The sequence below is a fragment of the Malaya genurostris genome, chromosome 1 (assembly GCF_030247185.1).
Source record: "Malaya genurostris strain Urasoe2022 chromosome 1, Malgen_1.1, whole genome shotgun sequence".
NCBI lineage: Eukaryota > Metazoa > Arthropoda > Insecta > Diptera > Culicidae > Malaya > Malaya genurostris.
In genome coordinates, this window is record NC_080570.1 from 100053223 (window position 1) to 100061184 (window position 7962).

Below are 7962 nucleotides of genomic sequence, written 5' to 3' on the forward strand. Positions count from 1 at the left end.
CTGTTATTCAAAATCAATAAATATATCAACTTGTGCTGCCAGTTTAAAAAAAATCACTAACGTTTCCGATTTGACATTTCCAGTTACTGAGGGGTAGTTAAATTTACGATACAGTTTTGATAGACGAGTGACAGGTCGTGTCGTCGACATATTGCTCCACCTCTCGATTCAGCAGTATGTTTCGTTTGAAAATAAAATAAACACGGTAATTCACCAAATCAAATATCAGTATAACATTTTAAATTACCGAAAAATCGGAAATAATAAACCGAGAATTTTGGAAAAGCTATCTAGCCGATTTAATTTCAGTAAAATAACGCTTTGCCGTTCGTTTTCAGCATTTTTTTTCGCCGAGATCTAAATTAAGTTTTAAGTGTGTAGTATCAGCCATGTAATGATTCTATACGCTATGAATCGGCCGCGAAGTCTGTTGAAACAGAAGGTCAAATTCCACAAAAGGAATGTAATACCCAGACTTTGCTTTGCTCATAACGAAAGACATTATGACTAAAAACGTTCTGATTCCTGATGATCCTTGAAATGTCAAAGTACAATGAAATGGTAAGAAATATTTTATTTGCATTAGAAATAATTTGTGTAATCGATCAATTGCAATTGCGAGCCTACATTTTTCATCCATGTAATGCTACGTTTTGTTCGAATAATCGATAAAAAACGAAATACGGCTCATAGTGCTCATCCGAAAATGGAACCTTTTTTCCGACGAGTTACTATTATTAAAACAATTATATTTCGAAAATATGGCTTTGTTCCTTTGTGTACAAATTAATTCGGACCGTGTTTTGGGTCAAAAATGCACTTTATTGAAAATAAGAATTGACCAAAGTATTGCCCATTACTAGTTACTATTTTTCCCACCTCTCAGGCAATTTTCGAATTTCATCACGAAAAAATGTCTCACCTTTTCAGGTGATCCAAGTTTGAAGCAATTTCATCTGAATATCAATGACAGATGTCTAACCTCTTGAAACTATCGACATCAGCTGTTACTGTTCAATATTCATAACCGCCAGAGTCATCTTTTGAAAACGGGTCGAACTAATGTGTACTCCAAATATTATTGACAGAAACATTAGTACTCATAAAAGAAATTTCAAAATAAAAACCGGTGTTTTGAACAGGTAAAATGCTTGTTAAGTCGACGAAAAATTCCACATCGAAAAACTGTGTAATGATTTTTTTTTTCAGTTTATTGATATTATTCAGCAGATAGTGACTATCAAACTGAGTTATCAGGAAGATACTGCGAAAAGATATTGTTAGTGATAGAATTTATGTTTAGAAAAGATCCATAATTTATTAAAGGCAATTGCCTTTCGAGCCTACGGATATCCTGCAGAATACTTTTGTACATATACGAATAAGCCATTCTTGTTTTCACTCGAATGAATTCTAATGACACAAAATCAACGAAAAAACAAATCCAATAACAAATGATATTAAACATTTTCGATTACAACTTAAGTCTGTAACAGAACTGATATTTAAAGTTGAATTGGAGTTGTTCCTATGCATGTACGATGTTTGAAAGTGTGATTTATTCGAACGTTAACGATAATACGAATTTGATATACTTTCGAACGTATCGCATAAGGCCGTAAACAAGAATGAGGGTGTATATATTCGATTATCGATGTTTTCGGAAGATATATTGTTACTCACGCAAGAAAATTTCGTTTACTGAATCCTTCTTTCCTACGCTAGAAATACCAATTAGAAACCTCACCTGCAAAATTGAAAAAAGTCAATTCATTGGTTTTGGTGATATCGTAGTGCCCGCAATTCTTCTCTAACGTCGGGAGGTATATAATCTCTTAAACTTGGCCCAAAACTTTGACTATACTGGTATCCGGTTTCCCATTCCGGTAATAATGGTTAAATACTGCTAAATGGAACTCATTATTCGTATTATTCGTGGTGGTGATATCAAGGCTTTGCTCTTAAGTCTAAAGCAAATTAAAAAAAACTCTTCTTAATCCGCCTAGTGGTGTGATAATGCCTTTCTCTTGTCATTCAAACATATTTTTTCCATTAGGATCATCTCTGTCAAATGACTGATTCTTGACTCAAATTAATTCTGATTGATTTGGATAGTTAACAAACACCCGTCTTCTGTATTTCGATCAAATGCGAAATTTTGCATTCTGTATCTTGATCGAATTCGAGTTTTCCATACAAAAGCATCACTCGATCGAATTACAGAATGCAAATTTTCACACTCGATCGAAATATAGAATAAGGGTGAAAAGCATACTTCAGCGCTTACGTCGCATAATCGACAACATTCTGTTAACCAAAAGTATAAACAATTAGGGGAAAGTGTTTTAATATACCCCCTTAGGAAAACATTGAGATAAATATATTAAATATAGTTTCCTCGAGGATGTATTTCATTGCAATACGGCGGACGAACATGATTTTCAATGGTTCCGGTAGAATTGATGAGAATTGATTGATACAAACACATTTTCCAAACCACATTTTCCTTGGACATAATGCCCCAGCAGTCGTATAATATGACACACAACAAATCAGTGGTATGCCACACAACAAGAGACATTTTCCCCACAACAATGATGCATTATGCCCCTTGAAATTTCCGTAAAGTGTCTGTTTTGAGAAAATTAGTGTATTAAAGAATAGGCAAATAATTTTTTTATTTAGTAGAAGCAAAACCTTACATCGAAATGCTGCCATATGAAGTTATTCAATTTTTTCATATTTTCTAGCAAACGACAACTGCCAAACCTGCATAGCAGAAAGATCCTACGAAAAGATAGTATTAGTGATAAAACTTTTGTTCAGAAAACTCTTGAATGCTCAAAAAAGGAAAAGGGGCGTTTTGGCCAGTAGGGGAGCTTTATAATACTCTCCCCTATACATTTAAACTTGGATTTTTTCGGTTATTTAACTTATACGATTATATTTCGCAGCCATTTGAGCTTCGAATTTGATCAATCAACTAATATTAGCTTTCAAATCAGTTTAAGATTGTTCAAATCGGTTTAACCATCTTCGAAAAAATTGTGCAAAGAAAAATAAGTGCGTTTTGTCGGAGCCTACCTTTCTTCCAGTATATCTACGGAACCGGAAGTGCCACCCACTTGATCTGCAAACTTGATTCACTAATAATAGCTTTCAAAGGAGCCTAAGCTTGTTGAAATCGATTCAGTCATCTTCGAGAAAATTGAATTGGAAAAATTCTTTGCAGATTCAAATGGTACATTATACAAAGAGTCTCCGAAATTTAAAAAAATGTATTTCAAAATGAAAAAGCTGTTTACCATCTGTGATGCATTTTTCTATCTCAATAGAGAAAGGGTAAACCTAAAACAACACGTTTATCAACATTAATGTAATGTAATAAACTCATTTTCTAATAAAACAATAGTAAATAAATTTAGGTGAAAAGCGGTTTTATCGAATGTCATTTTTGTATTTTTTTATTTTGCTCAAATTTTGTGCAAGTACTCTTCATGACCGAAAAGGACAATCAATCATCATCAGTTTGCCATTTTAACCATAGACATATTTTTGAGAAGGCTCTAAGTAAAAAATCATTATTTTTTTTGAAAAGCTATATCTCATACACGTTAACATAGATTGACTTGGCATTATTGGCAATGTTTTAGGTAACGATTGGGACTATATGGAGAAAGTAAGCAATGTCTTGGTATTACATTCCTTTTGTGGAATTCGACCTTTCTGTTTCAACAGACTTCGCAGTCGATTCATAGAGTACAGAATCATTGCATGGCTAGTACTACGATCCTACTGACACTAGAAATCCTTCCAGGTCGGGGCTCGAACATATAACGTACTTGTAAGACCAACGTCCTATGTATTGAACCGCCAACCCTATACACTGTAAAAAAATGCTGCATTTTTATTTTGTTGGGAAAATAAAATCTAAAACAATATTTTCGCAAAAAGGTATTTTTGATCCTTTTTATTTTTGGATATGTTGTAACTGACAACTAATGAGGCTTATTGCACTAAAGATGTAAACCGTTCTCAAACGTAAGGCTAGAGTTAATATGCAAACTGGCGATGCAAATTGTCCCTTTTGGTAATAAAGAATACTTATGGCAAATTGGAGCCAAATAAAAAAAACACAAAACTAAATCGACCTTCGATTTCATATAGAATTGCTCTAAAATAAATCGTTAAACTGTCATTGTGTCATAGTAGCGTAGCTCGAGGATGTTCATAAGCCACGTTGATCTCGAAGCTTAATAGCCTGTTCGCACTATACCGAAACGGGATATCCGGGACTATCCGGGACATTTTTTTCCTCAACGGCGATGATTGAGCTGCCGGCGTGTGTATGTATTGGAATCCCGGATCCGGGGTAAAATCCATTTGGTTGCCGCCGATATTCCTCGCCGAGTCCCGGATGGTCCCGTCCCGGTCGTCCCGGTATAGTGCGAACAGGCTATAACGCTTATCGATAAACAAAAATAAACAAAATGACTAATATTGAGACGGAAATTGAATTTTTGGAAACACCCACCCTTATTTCGCATTTAGCCAATTAGTTCTGATTCTGAAATTTTCATTCGATTGAGCTCGATCAAAACACAATGAAAATTTGAAATTTTTTCGGAGTATTTCGATTCGATCGAAATACAGAAATGGTATGACAGTACATAATGACTACAATCTGAACAAAAAAAGCTTTTATTCAATATGACTCATGAAAAACTAACTAACAACTGAAACAAATACACCTTTATTCTGTATTTCGATTGAAACGACATATTTCAATCGATTTTTAGAATGGAAATTTTCACATTTTTTCGAGTTATTCCGATTCTTTCGAAATGCAGAATATAAGTGATAAACTGATCTAAACTGAAATTATCTCACCTAATCCCGCACAATCCCTGCTAACCCTTTCTAAATTCGTCAATCCTGCTTCCGCTAATACTTAATTAATCGATTGTTAAAAAAATTATCAGCAAATTAATGTAAAGCAATGTTAAAGCAAATAAACAAACGCCAATCAACCTTCTTCGTTAGTCCCGTATGAGTTGATGACATTTACAGACGAACTTAGGGTAAAAATCAGGAGTTCTTTTCTTTCAAAAAGCATAGCAAATAAAAAAAGTCGTTTTAAATCTACTTTAGCGTACAACGATAGCATTTGTTACGAAACATTTACCCTCATTCTTGTTAACGTCCGTATCGGCAATACGACGAACGGGTACTTTCTGTGGAATGGAGATACGACAACACTCTGAAGGGTTTTAAACTTGACAGCTACGTCAGCGCAAGCATGTGCATTAGGGTGGGACAAAATATTGATTTCAGCTCCACTAAACTTTTCGTGTTCCTTTTGGGTCCCATAAGCACCATGTAAAATTTTAGCTCGATAGAAGAAACTATATTTTCGCGCCCGCGGTTCAAAGTTTGTATGGGATTTAGTATGGGAAAACGAACTTTTAACAAAAAAATCATCTGGAGGTCACCCTATATACTCAAAAAATCAGCGGGCATGTAATTTTTGTAGGAAATTTAATGAGGAAGAAAACCTTCGAAGACTGTAACATAATCCGACATCTGTGAAAAATGTTATTAAAGAAAAACCGACACAAGGTCCGAACGATGGCTCATTCCTTAATGTATCTAGCACCACTGCTGCTAGTGGTGGTAATGTGAGTTTGCTTTCTTTTATTATGCTACAACGGTTGATCTGAGTTGTTTGATGTCTTCACAATAGTTGCTCGGTGTAGTTTGAAGATTTTTTTAAACTTAAAAACCATGTTCCAAAACTCACTGTAAAGACACACAAAAAACTAATTTTTTTTGTTGAAGAAATACAATTTTGAAGTCTTTAACAATATTGTAGATAAACTCAAATACTATAACTTTGTCGAAGACATAAATCATCTGTCTCATAAGGTTTAGAAGATATGGACGATAGAAAAATAAGAAAAAGAAAAACTTGGAATCAATATTTTTTTTCATAGTATTAAATGAAATCATCCATATCTTCTAAACCATATGAGGCAGATGATTTATGTCTTCGACAAAGTTACAGAATTTGAGTTTATCTACAATATTGTTGAAGACTTCAAAATTGTATTTCTTCAAAAAAAAGTTAGTTTTTTGTGTGTCTTTACAGTGAGTTTTGGAACATGGTTTTTAAGTTTAAAAAAATCCTCAAACTACACCGAGCAACTATTGTGACGACATCAAACAACTCAGATCAACCGTTGTAGCATAATAAAAAAAAGCAAACTCACATTACCACCACTAGCAGCAGTGGTGCTAGATACATTAAGGAATGAGCCATCGTTCGGACCTTGTGTCGGTTTTTCTTTAATAACATTTTTCACAGATGTCGGATTATGTTACAGTCTTCGAAGGTTTTCTTCCTCATTAAATTTCCTACAAAAATTACATGCCCGCTGATTTTTTGAGTATATAGGGTGACCTCCAGATGATTTTTTTGTTAAAAGTTAGTTTTCCCATACTAAATCCCATACAAACTTTGAACCGCGGGCGCGAAAATATAGTTTCTCCTATCGAGCTAAAATTTTACATAGTTTCTATGGGACCCAAAAGGAACACGAAAAGTTTGGTGGAGCGAGAAAATATTTTTTCCCATACAACCTTGTCCCACCCTAATGTGCATCCACCAATATTTGGCGCAGCAAGCCTTGACCACGAACGAGAGCAAGCAGCGACCGACATCGTCCTCTTTCCGCTGAGAAGGTAAGACATGGTTTTGGTGAACCTGATGCGCGGAGTGATTCCCCACGTTTCATCGGCAGAAACCACACTTTCGAACGAATACGAATAAGCCATTCTTGTTTTCACTCGAATTAATTTCAACGCGACTCGTTTGCCACAAAATACTCAAACATCAGTAAACTTCTTCAAATAAATGCTAAGCCTTGATGATATCAGTCCAATTCTAGTGATTAACCATATGCAAAACGCTAGAATGTATGCCAGTTTAGCTTCAAACGATACGTGTATTCGAACATCATTCGTACGAACGAAAAGTCCCATTCTCGTTTGCGGACGAATAGACGAAATGCCGTGGTTTCGATTCGTCAGTTTTATGTTGCGAATCAATCGTTCGAACAAATTAAATAAAGTTTAATCGATTTCCAACAAATTTATTTTCGAATCTAAAGATCAAATCATAAATTTGTATTTTGCAGAAAACATCCAAAAAGCAAAGCAGTATAGTAAAATGCTGTTTTTTTGGCGAGCCTTCGAATATATGGGCGGTTCCAAGTTTTTACGCATCAAATTTTACATCTATTAGGAACTTTATGGAAAATACGCCACGGGCAAATATGCTTTATTTTATATTAAATGCATAATTGTACCACTGTAATAAATATGTAGACTATCGAAAACATGACAAAATTGCAAGAAAAATTCAACATATTTTCGCAGATACTACTGATCGGACTGCTATTTTAAATGCGTTTTTAACTTTTCACGAAGATTAATTTGAAAATTTCATTTACCGACATGAATAAAATTGATCCTGAGTACGATATTTATTTATTATGTAGCATTCGTCACTTCCTTGATGCTTGGAATCTTCCTAAAAAAACTACTTTGCGCAGGAATCGCATACGTACACGTTCGAGTGAAAACAAGAATGGCTTGTTCGCATTCGTTCGAAAGCATGTGTTCGTCGAATAGTCGATACGGACGTAAGCAAGCGTGATGATACAAAGTCAGCGAAAAAAACAAGTCAAATAACAAATGATAGCAAAGATTTTTAATTACAACTAAAATCTGTACCAGAACTGATAGTTTAAAGTTGGATGGGCGTTGTTCTTATGCATGTACGATGTTTAAAAGTGTGATTGATTCGAACGTAAACGGGAATACGAATTTGATATACTTTCGAACGCATCGCATACGACCGTAAACAAGAATGAGGGTGATTATCACGACAGATGAGCAATA